Source organism: Rissa tridactyla, chromosome 3, assembly GCF_028500815.1.
Source record: "Rissa tridactyla isolate bRisTri1 chromosome 3, bRisTri1.patW.cur.20221130, whole genome shotgun sequence".
Taxonomy (NCBI): Eukaryota; Metazoa; Chordata; class Aves; order Charadriiformes; family Laridae; genus Rissa; species Rissa tridactyla.
Genome location: NC_071468.1, coordinates 91,070,931 through 91,087,322, shown reverse-complemented (window position 1 = coordinate 91,087,322; position 16,392 = coordinate 91,070,931). Strand labels below are relative to the sequence as shown.

Below are 16,392 nucleotides of genomic sequence, written 5' to 3'. Positions count from 1 at the left end.
ATTGGCTGCCTGATCTCAGCTGGCCTTTTTAGGAAAGCCTGTAGAAAAAAAGTGCAACAGACACATTGGCCTTTCCAGAGACATCTGCTGATAGCTTTCCATCCCTGCCGGACTGAACTGCAGAGCCTTGTAATAACCAATATTATTATCAACTAAATTCCTCGTCTCCTTCTAGCCCTGATCCATGCTTTTGGGGCTTGTTGTAAATTTCTATAACATCAAAAAACTTCAGACTTTGCTTTACTTCTCATCCAAGCTGGTCCCACAAGCAGAAATTTTATTTCATGGTGAGAATGATGAAGTCAAAATCTCTTGAGATAGCAGACTAAAAAGCAAAAAGTTTTAGGTCTAGAAGAGTTACCTGAGGTTATTTCTAGAGCTTGTTATGGTTTACTTTCAACACCCTGTAGTTAGATTCATATCAACTATAAGGACCTTGGTTTTAAAAGTTAAGGGCAGTGAAAAGTAGTGGCAGATTTCAAGGAGATATGAAGTGTAACTTGCTGACAGAGCCTGACAAACACCTTGGGGCAGAAACGGGGAATGGCCATGCTGCTATCTTCCTTTCCCAACCACCTCTACTGTAGATGCAGCTAGTCCTGAAATGGCCCTCACACAATGCTGCTTATCTCATTCACACCAGTTTTCTGTCACATGTGCAGCACGCTTAACTTCAAAAATAATTGTGCCTCCTGCGAGACCCGATGTCCCGTCATTGTCTCTTGACTCCTTGTCCCTCATATGGCCACAGCAAGTTGTGGGCTCAGCTGACTCAAAGTTATTTGGGGCGTTTGCCAAAATAATTTTCAGGTGGTCTTTAACCAGCATCAATCCACTGGTGAAGTTGCAGGAAGCATCAATTGTAATCTGCATTTTACGACACATCGGACTTTTTTTTCTAAGTAGGGCAATACTCGGCTTGCATAAGGAGAAAGGAAGAGCTCTCTAGGGGAAACTGTACCATATGCCCGTTTCATCCTAGCATTATCAGCCTCTGAAATTTAAATGCTCAGGGTAAAGGCTTCCAGCTTAAAAAAAGGAACTCTCCCCTTAAGGCCTTCCTGACCTTTTTCTTCTCAGATGGATGCACATGTGTACTTGCTGGGGACTCCACCTCATTTCCTGCTGCTGGGACCATATGTGTGGACATATCACTTAGCCCAGCTGCTCCTTGAATTAAGCCTGAGCTGCTTCATGAATGCATTACCTACTGTACACATTACCTGTGTATTAATTAGTATAGATTACAGCTTGGTATTACTGATCTCCCGTTCTATATGGACAGCTCGCTCTTAGAGCTGAAGAACTGATGTTCATTGCTAGAAAACTTCACGGACAAAAACCAACAAAACAAGCAATATAGGCAAAAGCCTGAGAGAAAGCAATTGTTGTGAGAATTCAGATTTAAGTTTTAGATTCCCAGCCCAAGACCTCCAGTAACAGTAATTGAAGACAAAAAAAAAGACAAATCCCATAAAAAATTGTCCCTGTCTTCATCAGTAAATGGACAGGGGGCCAATGCCTTTTTCTCACACAAAAAAAAAAGCTGGAAGAGTTCTACCTTCACAGAAGTTTTCTGTCCATTCTCAGGAAAAGGCTTGATTTTCATAGTAGACCAGCTGTTAGCTGGGAATTATTCTGTAATTTCATTTATATCTATATTTATCATGGAACAGACTCTTACAGTGCCTTTCTATCTATTTAACCTTTATCATCACGCTAGATGAGACAGGGAGTTATTCAAATGGTAATTGAGACACAAAGAAAGCCAAGTGGCTTGCAAAATTTTTGTGGAAAGTATATCAGATTAGGACCTTTGGACTACAAACCAAACCCCAGTTCCACCCTCTCCTCCCTGATTTGCTTGAAGACCTGCTCAAGTCAACCTTGTAAACTGCCTTGAAAAACCGTGTCAGACATGAAACCGAGTGGAGTGTTGAAATGGAAGTTTAGTTGCTTGTCTTCTAAAATCAGCAATTTCTTTGTTTACGCTTTAAACCTCTATTATGTAGGGCAAATTATTCTTATTGGCCATTGACTGTAGAAGGATCTCTTGATGGGAGATACACGCACACACACACCTGGGATAGGTGGGATTATGCTTCTTCTGGAATAGCATTTCTCAAACCTAAGACAAAAAACTCTGCCACGATGCCAGAGTAGCTGATGTGACGTTTGCACAAACAAATGCTGGTCTGTCTGCAGAAAAGAAAATTCAGCTGTACCGCTCCTCAGTCAGCCTGCGGAGCTCCCTTCAGCTTTAGTCTGTAAAATAATGTTACTCAGAGGACATAGCAGCTACTTTGTGCATTATTCGAAAAACATCTGTAAGATTTCATCATCAAAAGCAGGACCATAAAGCTGTACAAAAGTAAACTTGTAGAAATGTTTAATTTAATAATGCAGTGTATCTTTTGAGTCCTACAGGAGCTGATGAAAGCAGACAAAAAACAATCAGTTTAACTTGAAACCTTAACCTTTTTTTAAATTATATCTTTAATTCCCTGCTCTAAAATTATCAATTTTCTCCTAAATTGAACATATTTAGATGAAATGCTCTAGCAGGGCTTTCTGAGTTTCCTAAGCTTTCTGCTGTTGTCTTTAATCAACATGGATTTACATTTCCTGAATATTTGTCTTTCATTGTTTTTATTTGCTTTTCAATTTTATTCTCCTATTCAGTGTCATTACATTTGCTGAGTATTTTCTTTTTATTGTTTTTATTTGCTTTTCATTTTTATCCTTTCATTCAGCATCACACAAATAACACGTAAATTATCTTTTCTAACAGTAGCAATTAATATCACCATCTAATAGCATCATTATTCATACTGAATGAATTAGCTGGCAAAGAGTGAATTAATTTGTCTTGGTCGTGGTCTGAACTATTTCCTTTTAGTTTGTAAAAAACATTCCCTTTATTTCCATGGGGAGTGCGAGAGAAGCGCTGGGCACCTCTCCTTCAGGCAGGATTTGGTAGAAGTTGCGATTTCACTTGAAGCAGGAGACGGGAATCCAAACCAAGCCTGCACACAGCTGCTCAGAAGCTGAGCTGCATGAGCTGGGCCCCGTTAGAGAGCGGTGCGTACATCTGTGAACAGATAGAGCAACAGAAAAGCTTCCAAAAGAAACCACCCAAGTAAAAAAAAAGGAAGTGTGCCCCGAAACAAAAGAAGCATTTTGATATAGCGTTGCTTCTGAGGAAGCTTGAAATTGGGAATAAATACATTATTTCTTTTTTATTTCTTCCCTGTGCAGTTGAGACTTTGTGAATACGCTTTCACAAGGAAGAGGGCAAAGCCTTTTCTCCTTCCAGGAGGAGCTGCCCACAAGCCTTGGACACTGGCTACCTGCAGGAGACACTGGGAATACCAGTATAACAGAACTTAAAGAACACAAATATTCCTAGCAGTGCAATCCGAAGCAATATGTTTCACCACCAGTCAAGCAAACAAGGGTATAGATCGGCAATTGCGAGTCCTCCCGCTGGAAGTGCTTGTATGGATCTCATGCGAAGCAGAGAAAGCTCCGTTCAGTTCACTGACCAGTCGTAAGTCATTAGCGTATCCCCAGCAGCAGCAGCGCTCCCAGGCCTCCCAGACCTAGGCATAGATCCCAAGCAGATCAACAGAACTAAATCTATGGTTGAACTGTTTGGACTAACAAATCAAGACAAAGAAATTAGAATATGCTCCAAATGATATTCCATGAACATGAAGGGAGGACTTGCATTGCATATCTTATTTTTTTTTTGCAGATAAATCATTCTATTCCAGCTATGAAATTAATCATGTTTCACCAGAATGGTTTTGCATATCAATAAAGTGCTGCATTGCTTAGGAATTCAGGTACTTCGTAAGAAAGCGCAGATTTGTAGCATGTAGATCTCCACATCAGAGTAGGATCTTGCAGTTTCATAAGGCAAGATTAAATTTATAATTGCAAGTTGCAATCATCATGCTGAAAAGAATGTCGAGCTGAAAACCTACCTGCCCTGTAATATTGCAGGAAGGATTTCTTAGCCTGGAGCTGAAGTGATTGATTTGTCATTTAAATGCCAGGGAGAGCTTTTAGGACTGGAGAGAGAACAATAATGCAGGTTGGTGTTTCATTGAAAGGGGACTGCTTAACAGAGATAATTCAAAATACTCATCCTTTTGCAAATTTAGTTGCTTCTCAGCTTGAATAATTTTTTTCTGTGGTGGTGCAGGCTCAAAAAAAAAAAAAACAAAAAAAACCCAGAAGGGAAAAAAGGGCCTGTTTCCTCCCTTAAAGTGTTTTTAGGGAATGCTCATTATTTTTTTACTGTTTAGGACTTGCTTTACTGCAGTACTGTAAATGTGAAACAGTAAGGTCATAAATGAACAGCACCAGCCAGAGCATGCTAGCCAGATGTGACAAAACATCCTGGTGCAAAGGCAGATCACTAAGGAAAACCAGATGACCTTTAAAGGTCCCTTCCAACCCAAACTATTTTATGATTTTACAGTTCTATGATTCCATGATTACGATATCACCTTGTTGGGTCTCAATTGCCAAAAATACCAAGCTGTCCAAACTCCCTTCCCAGAAACTACAGAGGGATCAGGTTTTAGCCCTAAATAAGCCGCCTTCCACGCCCCACTCTGCTTTGCAAGCTTCAGTACCAGCAGGTTTTTTGAGCACAGTGAGCTCAGACCAGGCACATCTTTATTTCTCTCCCCTTCGCTTTTTTATTGAGGAGCTAGTTTTCCTCCCAAAAGATAGTCACTTTGTGGAGTGGAGAAAATGTCAGGTATAAGAACACATTGACCTCCTAGGCCTATTAATGGTGTCTGAACAGCCCTAATTTTTGTAGCCCTGCCAATCTAAAGCAACAGCTCCCAAAACTGGGACACACAGGTTGTAACCTGAGAAACAGGAGGATGGTGGGAATGTTAGCTGCAAGCGTTTCTTGTTCAGGATGTAAAGGATGGATATTAAAGTTATGGGGGAGGGCGTCAGGCAAAGCAGAGCATGGGGCGGTATGAAGATGGCTACTGGGAGCAACTGGGGGACAGAGGAAGGCAGCAAAGCTCGCAGGCCAGAAGAGAGCAAAGGCAAAGGGGATCACACCAGGGCAGCCCACAGGAGGAAGAGCAGCGAGCAGGAACACCAGCACATCAGCTCACCTTAAATCAAGCTTTCCTGCACAGCAAAACTTAACATTGTAAGCCACGGCTACAAGTTACTGCAGATGGGGGAATGACACTAGTTGGCCTGCCGATGGAGGAAAGATTGTAAATGGTTGTTAATATGACACCTTAATACTTGTTGTCACTCCATTTCTCTATCAATCAGACAAAAGTTTTCCACCCAATAATAAAAATAGTGACTGTGAAGGCATTTGACTTGTATTTGCAAGTGAATACAATTAGTATTAGTTGAATACAATCACCAGAGTATTAGTGTAATCTTCCCACACTTTTGGTGAGCATTGAAACGATATTTTTGTGGTGAACGCCTTCAACCTGAATTTGTCCCTTGTTGCTGCCAAGCAAGTCCTGAGGACAAGCTTGTATGTCTGCTCGGACAGGGCATCACGCAGAGCGCCGGTAATTCCCAGCCAGAACACAGGGTTTTCTGGCCAGCAGGCTGATCAAAATGTGTATCGCTTCTGTATTGATAGCCAGCTGGCTGGCAGGTCAAAGAACATATGTATGTTCTCTGGAGAGTCACTGTGACGGAGAGAAGAAGACTTCACTGAGAGGTTCAAATTAACAATTTATTTGGACTTCACTCACAGGTCTGATACGCCACTATTGCAAGTTCTTATGGATGCACTATTGCAATTTAAGGGGAAAAGAACAAAACAATTCACAGAATACGCTATTACCACCTAACAAGTGATCCCGAAAAGTAACAACACAAACCACCAGCGCGCTAGATATGAACACCTTAAATGAGTGCACAAATCATGATCTTGGAGCATGCTAGACATCATACGTACATTATTAAATCACTTACCCTCTCTCTCTCAGGTAAGGCCACTCAGTCCCGGGAAGTTACCTTGCACAGCGTCCTGGACAAGGCGGGGCAGGATCTCCTACAGGCCAGCTGTATCTTTGGAAGATTCCCCCAATTTTCTCCCCAAAACTTTGGACTTAAGTATCCTTTTTCGGGACTGTGCTTGAATGGATTACACTATCGGGGATGGTTATCTCGGGTGGTTTGGTGGCCCCTCAGATAGCAATGTTTATTTTGTGATGTCTGGTCTCACACTCACTGAATAGTGGTGGGACTTGACTCAGGGCATTTTGTTTGTTAAAGGCACCATTTGGGTTTCAGTTCTGGTTTCAGTTCTTATTGTGAGGCAGTGTTGAGACCGCCCCGAGCTGAGCCATTTCCACAGCTCCCCCCAAGTTACCTCTGGATAGATAGGGATCAATAAGCGTCTGCCGGGGTGAGATGGAGCTGAGTTGAATGACAGCTCCCTGCATCTCACCTTTTGTGTTCTGAAACCGGTTTAGCCAGGTGCTCCCGTTCAGTCACTAATTACCCACTCTTCTCAACCAGCAGCCAACAGCGGTCAATGAGGAACAGGGATATTTATCACACCACAGCGAGTAAGTGGAAGAGCCAGGGGCTAGAGGTGGGAACTGGGGAAGACCCACAGGGTAGGCTAGGGTATTGTGGTATGAATGAGAAATGGCAGGGGAAACGATAGCAATTTTGCTGGAAGACATTACAAGAGGGATCGGATCAACTGTGAGGAGGACTTTCATTGACAGATCTAGAGGCGTGATGGTGAAGGCTGCTTAGGAGATGTCAGCGTTGAAAGTATAGTGGTGGCAACAGGCCACATGGAGGGAACAAGAAGTACGGAGGTGGAAAAACACTGAGGGGCAAAGAGTACCCTGAGGGGGAACATGGGGAACTGAGGGTATTTCCGTGGGCAGAAGGAGGATGGGAAGAAGGTGCACTATGGTACAGTCCTTTGCATCCATTTTCATTTGAAACCCAAACCCCTCTTTGCTTAAGTTATGATTTAATCAGTAAAACATAAACACTGGTCTCAATTAAAAGTTATCCACATTGCTGGTCCCAGTGACGTTCTTCACACTAACTATAAATAATGTTTCCAAACTAGTAAGCCCTTTCAAAAGAGAAGCTGTTTGTTTATGCCCGCAGCATTGGCGGCTTTTGCAAAGCAAGGGGAAAAATGCCTAATTAATTATGTTTGTTACCTATCCCCTGGAAAAGGAAATTAATATGAATAGAGAAGTTGTGCTTACCTTGAATGATCACTTTCTGTGTTAGCTCAGCAAGACAGACTTGTTTGTGCTTCACCAGATCAATCTTCAGTTCGTAAAATGAGTTCACGCGTGTATCTCAGTAACTGTTATTCTTTGCCCTGTAGCCATGCGGGCTAAGCCAGGATCTCACATTAGACTCCAGGTACAAGGGTAGACTCAATCCTCCATGGGGCAGGGGGTGGGGAAAGGTGGTCCAGCCTAAAACCAACCTGCAAAACACGTTTCTCACAAATAAGGAAGGAGTTCACCAGAAGTTGCATTCAAAGTTAACCATGTAAGGAACATATCACCGACAATCCAGAAAAAAAGCCTTTAAAATGAAAAAAAAAAAAAAGCTTTCTTTCTGGTTTTGTCTAATAACAAATTAATACACAAATGACACCAGATAATTAATGATGGGGGATTAAACTGAAATTGCAGTCAAATGTGACCAGAATTTGCAATTTGATGTCAAAAACTATCCTTGATACAGCTGCCAAAAGGCAGCAGCTAATACAGTTACACACTAACAGATAAAATTAGGGCTTGTTATAAGTGATAGGCTGGATAATTTTCACAGCACTTTTCCATCTCCCTTTCTCTCTGACTGTTCTTTTGTTTTAAAGAAAGCTGCTGAACTTTCTATAATGCATATTTGTTTAATCAGTTCCAAAGTAAAATTAATATTCAGGTTATTTTAGGTAACCCAGAATTTTCCCCTAATAATTTCAAGCAAAATTTTGCTGCCATTATATTTACAGAAAAGCAATATGAACTGGTTCATTTAACAATCAGAGACAAGCTAAAGTCCCCTGTGAAGCAGGCACACCTAAATTAGTGCTTTTCTGGGCGGTGTCTCTCCATGATAAAAGTATTCATTAAAGCTGGGACTGAAGAAACTAAAGGAAGACACAGCTTATCACTCAGATAACACAAAGGGAACTCAACAGTTGCAAGCCTACAGAATCTACTTAAAACCTTGCAAAAGATGAATGTGACATCGCATCTAGCTAAAAATGTTTGGATGTTTATTAACAGCCCGTACAGACTTCTCTGATACACATTCAGATTATAAAGACTCAGAGAACAGGAATTGCTGTGAAATAACCAGCACTTCGTGCTTTCAAGTCAGTGCCAGGCTAATCAACAGTGGTCTGGTTATATTTCTTCAGTGCCCTCTACTGGAAAAAAAAATCAGCATCCTGCCTCACACCTTTCCCATGGGCAGCCTACTAATTCTGTACTGCCATTGTCTCAGGTGTGCAATTGTTTTTACTTAACAATTTAAAGAAAGCTTTTTTCCTTTTCCATCAGTAAAATCATAACCAAGAAATGGCCTCGGTGTCGTGTAAGTTTGTTTAGATTGGAAGTTAAAACTTCTCCATTCTCTCTTTCTTTTTTCTCTTCATTTTCCTTATTTTTTCATTGCAGAGCAAATAATGCACAGTGCTTCACTTCTAGGAGCAGGATATTGTAACAGATTGAGTCTGTAATCGTTCTTCTTTTAATTATTAAAACCAAAGCAAAAAATGTACTGGTGCCAAAGAGTTAAGACGGGAGATAATAATAATGAAAAGAAGGGCAAGTAGTTAATAACAGATCATTAAACAGTGTCTCCTGAGAAGATAATTGAGCAATTTGCTTTTCAGTTTTTAAAAAAAATTAGAGGGTAGGGGTTTGAAGGTAACTTCAGCTTCTTCTCTAGTCTCAAAGTACAAACAGAATAGAGGAGATTCACTATGAGTTGTCGATCTTCTGTATAAAATTTATTTTTAAAGACTAAAAAAGTATTAAAAAGGACATCATGTACTTTTTTCTGCTCAGTCTGTTTAATGCTTAGATGATCTAGTCATTTTTGCATTCCCTAAATATGTTGGTTTTGGAGCCAGCAAAAGGATGCAGTGAAGGGAAGCCCTGCTTCCAGCATTCCGTCTCACCCTCCTGGCAGTCTGGTCTGGCAGAACTTGGGTTTTTTTCATTCAAAATTATCTTCTTAGTCACGACTTCAGATTTCAGGTGCTATTGTTCATTCCCTGGCCAGCTTCCTGTCTACAGTACCATTATTGTTAGGTATGAAACAAAGTTTCAACCAGTATTGTTAGGTATGAAACAAAGCGGTGCCATGGTGACAGCCAAATTGTAAATTATTAAAGAAAATGAATAACTGGATTGGACACAAAAAATAACTCTAAATGCTATTTGGCACTAGTGGAACTAATATAATTACCTTTGTAATAATTTGAGAGACAGTGAAGCTCACTTCTGCTTTGCTTGTTTGGGAAAATAATCTATTATTACTAATGAAACAGTCCAGAAACATTTTGAGAAACATTTTGTATTGAATAACAGCATTTAACAACCATGTAGAGATGGAAAATAATTACAGAACAATCCTGGCTGTCAAAAGCCCAGAGGTACTAATGGCCTGAGAAGATGTGACATGCTGGTTCACTCAGGATCAGTAGACCTGCTACACATTCAAGGTCTCAGTGGATAAAGCCGAAAAAACCTGTCCAAGCCAGCAAACAACAAACCCACCATTCTGCAGCTGACAGTTTCACCACCTGTTTAGCACCCTGCAAGACAAAGATGTAAAATACTAGTGATGAACATTGACATTTCTCCTCTGAAATCTGCCAGTTTTCTGACTCCCCCAAATGTTCCTGAAACAAGCCCAAAAAAAGAGAAAAGATACAAAAACTGAAACTCTATATAGAATTCAGTGAAACCCTTTCTTTTTTCCTGTGGCCCCTTCAGCTCTCAGAGACACCAATGGTCACCAGCTCCTTTCCAATCCCAGCGTGGATTTACCCATGGTCCCAGTAACCTGCATTTCTCGCTGGGTCCCCCCACAGCACTCCCGGGACGGAGCGTGCACAGAGCACCTCCACTCTGCTCTCTTTCCATCTACCTGCCCTCAGTGTCTGTATGCTGTTAGTTTTATTCCCCCAGCTCCTGCCCAGGGCCAGGGGACACCCCAGAACACGTGGGCTCCGCAGCTGGTCTGGCAGGGGTGGGGCACAAGCAGCACTGAACCCCAAATGAGATGATAGCTTCTACCAACTCCCCTCCGTCCATCACTGAGCATTTGTCAGTTCCTAATAACTCAGCTACCAGGTAAAGAAAGTGCCGGGCAAAACACCAGCTCCACCTTCGCTGGGGGAGAGCTTGTGTAAATGGCTGATTTAGAGAGAGAAGCTGAGGACACAAACTCCAAGCAGAGGAGCGTCACCTTGCAGTCCCCAGTGACGATTGCAGGAACATGGGGTTAAAACACAGCCTGTTCTATTTCTCACAGATGAGACGACCTGGCTCTTCTAGTCCTTGCTCTGTCAAAAAACCAACAACAGAAAATGGGGAAAAACTTTTAATCCTCTGTTTTGAATTTCTAAAAAGAAGCTACTGATGGTGGAATGGTGAGTATTGCATAGCGGGACCGGTGTCTTGGAGTGGCAAAGGATAAGCTTGTGAAGGTGTGACCCTGGAGGCTGTGCGTCTGGGGAAAGGGCTACCATCCTCGTAGGGTGCTGGCATAGTGGGACTTGCTGGGGACAGGCTGCTCCCTGGTGAGGCAGCAGGTAAACATGGTGGTCATCTGCCAACAGAGCCTCACTGAAATCAAGGGAAAAAATCAAGTCACACATTGGCAATACACATATCCAACCCCAGCAGCATCCTTGCAGGGAAATACCATTTTCTTCCCAGAAAGTGCAACAGAGGAGGCACTGGAAGTGCAAGACCAAAGTCCGCTGAGCGGGAAATGGCTCCACAAGGCAAAAACATCACCTCTGCTCACCTCCAAGAGCAAACAAGCTCTCGTCCCTGGGGCTTTTCCCACCTTTCTTTTGAGCTTTGAGCATCCATCATTTGTAGGAACCATCGTGCCCTGCAAGTAACAGCTCCTTTCCTGAGCTGAGGCCAGGCAGACTGTTTATAAAGATTTCCCACAACACGAAGAGTCACGTCCAGAGGGAGAGTTATGATCACAGCAGTGTATGAACCGTACAGTGGTGAGGGAAAGGACACCAAAAATAATAGAGAATGAAACAGCTTTTGTTTCCATTTTCCCAGCCTAGACCAAACTCTTTAATATTTCAATGTGATTTTTTTAATGTATGAATAAATACTGCTTTAATAAAAGGAGTAATATGTCTGGAACCATAGATTTTTGTTTGTTTGTTTATACGGCTCCTCTCATGCAATATTTATAAAGCGTTCCCATTCCTTTTCTGATAATTTCACTAGCACATTGAAAGACTGCCTGGCAAGTCATAAAATGCAATTGCTGTTTTCACGGCACTTCCAAAAGAAACTTTTAGCCTCAGATGAATGCCACTCATTGTTTTCTAGCAAATTACAAGACACTGGGAGCACATTAGGAAATCAAATGTCAGCGTCCGAAGTATCACTCCTCCATTTAAAGGTCACATCTTGTCTTAATGGGATAACTGGAACATCTGCTGTGATTTCATATCCCTAAAACCTCCCTTCTTTGCTCCTGCAAATATTGCCTTCTGACAGGGCCTTTCCAGTAATATCTCATACAAATGCGCATAGACACAAATGCACATGGTGGTGCTGGGCAAGTAGATGAGACAGCTTCATTGATTCGAAGAAATAAACTGGGTTTTTTCTGTCATTTCATTTTAGGGGGAAAACGGTGTTATAATATAAGGAAGAGGATCTCATCTGTGATAGTTTGGGCACAATATTGTTGTGTTGTGTTGTGTTGTGTGTTATAATGGCTGCAGTATAGGTATAAAATCTACATGGACATAATCTAAACTCAGATCATCTCACCCAAGCCTTTATATATATTTCAGTATTTTAAAAAATAGCACAAAACTAATTAGATGATAGTACAGCTGGACCTTTGCAGAGTATGCAGTTAAAACTGTCATAATTTGGTTTTCTTCTATTTGAAGACGTGGAGTTTCTCCCATTCTGCCCATTTCTGTCCAATCAATACAGTCAATATACTTTTAAATATGATTTACTATTTGGCTATTTACTTACCGCTTGGGGTTTTTTTATTAATAATTGTGGTAGCATGCCGTTTAGTCTGGCTTTTCAACTGAATTTATGATGATATCATAAAAATATTTCTTATTTGTATATAACATTAAACCCAGGAATTCCTAGGGTCTCACTCCTGTACCGGTAAACCACCAGCAGTTTTATTATGAACATAGTGGCAATAGAACGTAGCTCCAGATAATCTGCGCATCCTGCATAAGAGTTTCTGTCCCACTGTCTCTGCACGTGAGATGTCTAAAGTCACTGTGAAGTGGGCCATAGAATAGGTCTGCAGCAGAGCTTAGATCCAACCCCAGGAGATTTTAATTCATGGTAGCACTGTCAATAATATCTAAAATCACGGTAGGAAGAATATATGCTGCTGCACCGGAGTTTTGCTAGCTGCTACGGTGTTGTAGTTTTACATGCCAAAGTCACTACTAGTTTCAGTGGTAAGTTCGGCATATGGTAAATTTCTTCTAAACTTCAAGACTGAGGTTTAAATAAGGAGTAAAGCTAATAAGAAGTTAGTTTTGATTTCAGGAATGGAGTCAGTTGTAGGGCTTATTCAAAGGAATATTTCTTCAGTTTTCAAGAATTCTCATGGTAAATTTTGGCTTCTTTTCAGTATTTCACCTATGGCCTAGGGCAAAGATGTGGATGGTGGCTTTGTTGTTCTCTCTGACAGCTCTAAAAAGAAACACTTTTCGATGGGAAATTACATAGTGACAGCGGAAGCCAGGCCAAGGTACAAGAGGTATTCAAGGGGCTCGACAGGTGGAACAAGAAGTTCAGAGCAACCTTCGTCAAAAACTGGGGGATATCTTCATTATATTTTGCAAACAAAAGATGTTTGCCTCTGTGTTTGTGTACCACACAGAAGGTACGTGCCAATGTTTGATATCAAAGCTCTTGCTGAAGAAAGAATAACCAGTGCAGCCTGGTAGGTGATCAATCCCAAAAACTCCACCAGGCCATCTCTAGACAACTAAGCTCTGACTCTTAGACAGAGACTCAGCTAAGTGCCAAATTGCTCTTCCCCTAACAAATACTTCCCGAACCTGAGGTTTAATTTTTCTTTTCAGATTTAATGCAATTTAGTTGCTGATTACATTTTCCAAACTCGGCAGAACTCTTAGGAAGCTTCTCCTCTCCAAAGTGCATTCACAGCAAACCCAGGGCCCCAGTGCCTTCCTGACCGTACGCATCCCTGTGCCCACCTGCAGGAAATAAACGGCCAGCTTGTATCACACCTGAGACACGTTATAGGTGCCCTTTTTCTTTTCTGCGGGTTTCCATTATTAATGAAGACCGAGAATAAACACAGAGCCTTGCAAAGGTCTTGCAGTTTCAGTGCAGAGGAGGAGCTCTGCTTACCTTTTGATAGCTCTTTCTCAAGTGCCTTATCGAATGGAGGGAGTCCAGTGCTGGACCCACTATTACTTACAGAAACTGAAGCTAACATTTTTGAAGGCAGCGGCTAACTTTTTAGAGCCCCGTTTCTCTTCTTGACTTTTTCAAACATAGCTCTAGATTAATTACCAGCCAGGCTAGTCCAGTCCGGCGCCGAGTGGGATGCAGAGCAGAAGCTTATCCATTAGCGCATTGCAGAAACACTTCCAAACTTTTCAGTTCGGTACTGAAGCTGTGAGCTGGAAAAATCAATCTCTGAGCTAACATACAGGTGAGCACAGCAAGTAATTTTATTTTTTTTTGTAGTGCTTTTGTAATGAGAGACAGAAGATTCATAGGAACAAAATAATTCTTAAACTAGACAAGAGATTAAACAAATCAAGCAGATGACGATCTTTCACCTGAGTACATGGGTGACAGGAATAAGTAACCTGGCCGTAGCATGCAAACCACACAGCCTAAGACGGGCTTAATAACTTTTAGCTTACAGCCTTTACATTCAAGTGTTTCTGGGTGAAGACCGGGATCAAACTGAACATCTCTGGCTTTTGTCTTTCAGCTCCTCACTTGGATAAATCACTCTTTTTCTTGTTGTAACAGCAGCCTAAGAATCTACAGTCAGAAAATGACTTAATCGTGAAAGACAACACGGAATAGTCCATAAGGTTTGCTTGATTTCAGCAGCCGAGTGCATTGATTCGCGTTCACTCTTTGAACTGGCTGCAATATGAAAGGTAATGGGGGGAGAGAGAGAAACCCTATTGCATCACCTCGAAGGAGCTCCAGCTCCTCGACTCCCCGGGTAGGCGGCGTGACTAACCTGGGAAAGGCAAGGGAGGAGGTGGGGAAGAAGGTTGTTCAGAGGCAGCATCAGTCACACAGACGGGACTGTAACTCAGCCTGGGGAGATAAATGAAGCAGCATGAATGATAAATGCTTCTTTTTTAGGATTCTCTTAAAGATTTGTTTCTTCTTTGTGAGTGATTCATTGTTTTCCTCCTTGATTCTCAGGTTATTTTAATAAGCATTTGAAAAACTTTTATTCAGTAATAAAAGGAAATAAGGCATGAAGACTCATTTCATAAATCATATCTGACATTCAAAATATGCTGAAGTATCAGGGTTTGGTTTTGCAGCAGCTTTCAAAAGAAAGGGTGTCCTGTGGATCATGCAAACTCTGTATCAATGCTCTTGGAGCTCATCTGAACAACACTTCCAAGGGTCTGAGGAGGGAGTGGGTTGGCTTTCACAGACCTTATGGCCACTGTCCACACCTCGTTCCCTTCCTTCTCTTCTGCTGCTTCATGCACATCCTTGCCTTGTGACAGGCAGAGAAAGGGGATTCATTCTTCAGCGTCAGTTATTTGGCCACGAGTCTCGTATCACAGAACACAGAGGGATTAAGCATATTCGATTTATCCTCTGTGCAAATTAAATTCTGAAGAATTTTAATTTAATTACAAAAATAATTTCAGTTATGTAGAATTTAAACTCCCTTTTCATTAAACCTAGGTCAGAGCTACAACATGGCTCCACACAGGCAAATGGAGAGGGAGCTACTCTGACCTATGCATGTTCCAGCCCAGCCTGGCATATCCTCTCCTTTTGCAGGACATACTTTCGAAAATAACTATACAATCAGACAAAATAGCACAAGTAGACATAGCTTGTGCCAAACGCCACTCTTGTTGCCCAGCTGAGCCTCAGAAGGTCTCCAAGAAAAATAAAGTATGTTGGTAGCTGTTGTTTTCCCAGTCAACCCAGTAACCCCACAACATCGGCAGTAACTTCAGAGATTCACTTGCTTTGATGAAAGTTCCCAAGGCAGAAAGGAAATTTTAAAGGACTAGAAAGACAGTTCTTATTATTCATCTACATGAATATTACTTGTTTGTTAAGAGTGAAATACCTACGCAGAAGCTAGTGTTTGTGCCAAAGGTGATGAGGACATTTCCAGCTGGGAAGGATCTCACACAGCCTCCGCTTGCCCAAAATATTTCATACCAGGTGTTTGGACTCTTCCACTCACAACCTGTGTCCTTCCCTAGCCACTTTGGTACTTTGAGGCATTCCCGCACCAACTTCTCTTCATGATACTACATAACTACATAGTCAGCACTTCTGTCTTCCAAGATTAAGCATATAAACTCAAAAATGCTCAGCGGCAAGACAGGTAAGTGTGGGAATTTGATAAGTGCATATTTTCCCATTAATTCAGTTACCCAGATGGAGTTGCCATGGTCATAACCAAAGTCACGAATTCTTATAGTTACTTTCTGCTCTTTGTTTTATTTTGTTTTGTTTTGTTATTTGGTTAGCAGATATTTAAAAAGGGAAGAAGTTGCTAATTAAATGAGAATTTATAAATGTTGTCTTTCCTATAGAAGGTTACCTATAGAATACAAAGTTTTGCTTTTTTTTCCCCTCAAGAGTCAGAGTTTGATTGGTAATGTGGCAATATTTTTCCATCAAGGCCAAAATAAAAGACTAGCAATAGCATCTCAGTTATATGAAAAGGTCCAAATGCAGTGAACAGTGCAGTCCCAAGAAATTTTAGGGATTACTTTCCACTGTGATAACCCAGTAGTGATGCTAAGCTCAGGGACAACAGGGAGAGCAAAGTCTTGGGGATGTAAGCACCAAACTGGCACTGCCTGAGGATGGCAATGCAACAGCAGCAGGCCCATGATCCGTCCAGCACCCACACTTG

General features: G+C 41.5%; 1 long non-coding RNA gene across 3 annotated transcripts in view; it reads right to left on the bottom strand.

The window, feature by feature from the left end:
* Positions 1 to 4,262: 4,262 nt before the first annotated feature.
* LOC128906762 (uncharacterized) overlaps positions 4,263 to 16,392 on the bottom strand; it is a 90,293-nt gene continuing 78,163 nt past the window's right edge. For all 3 annotated transcript variants that reach the window (XR_008465315.1, XR_008465313.1, XR_008465312.1), the window contains 2 exons: positions 7,254 to 7,483; positions 4,263 to 5,696 (listed from right to left, as the gene is read on the bottom strand). This is a non-coding gene — a long non-coding RNA (uncharacterized LOC128906762). The remainder of the gene's footprint in view (positions 5,697 to 7,253; positions 7,484 to 16,392) is intronic.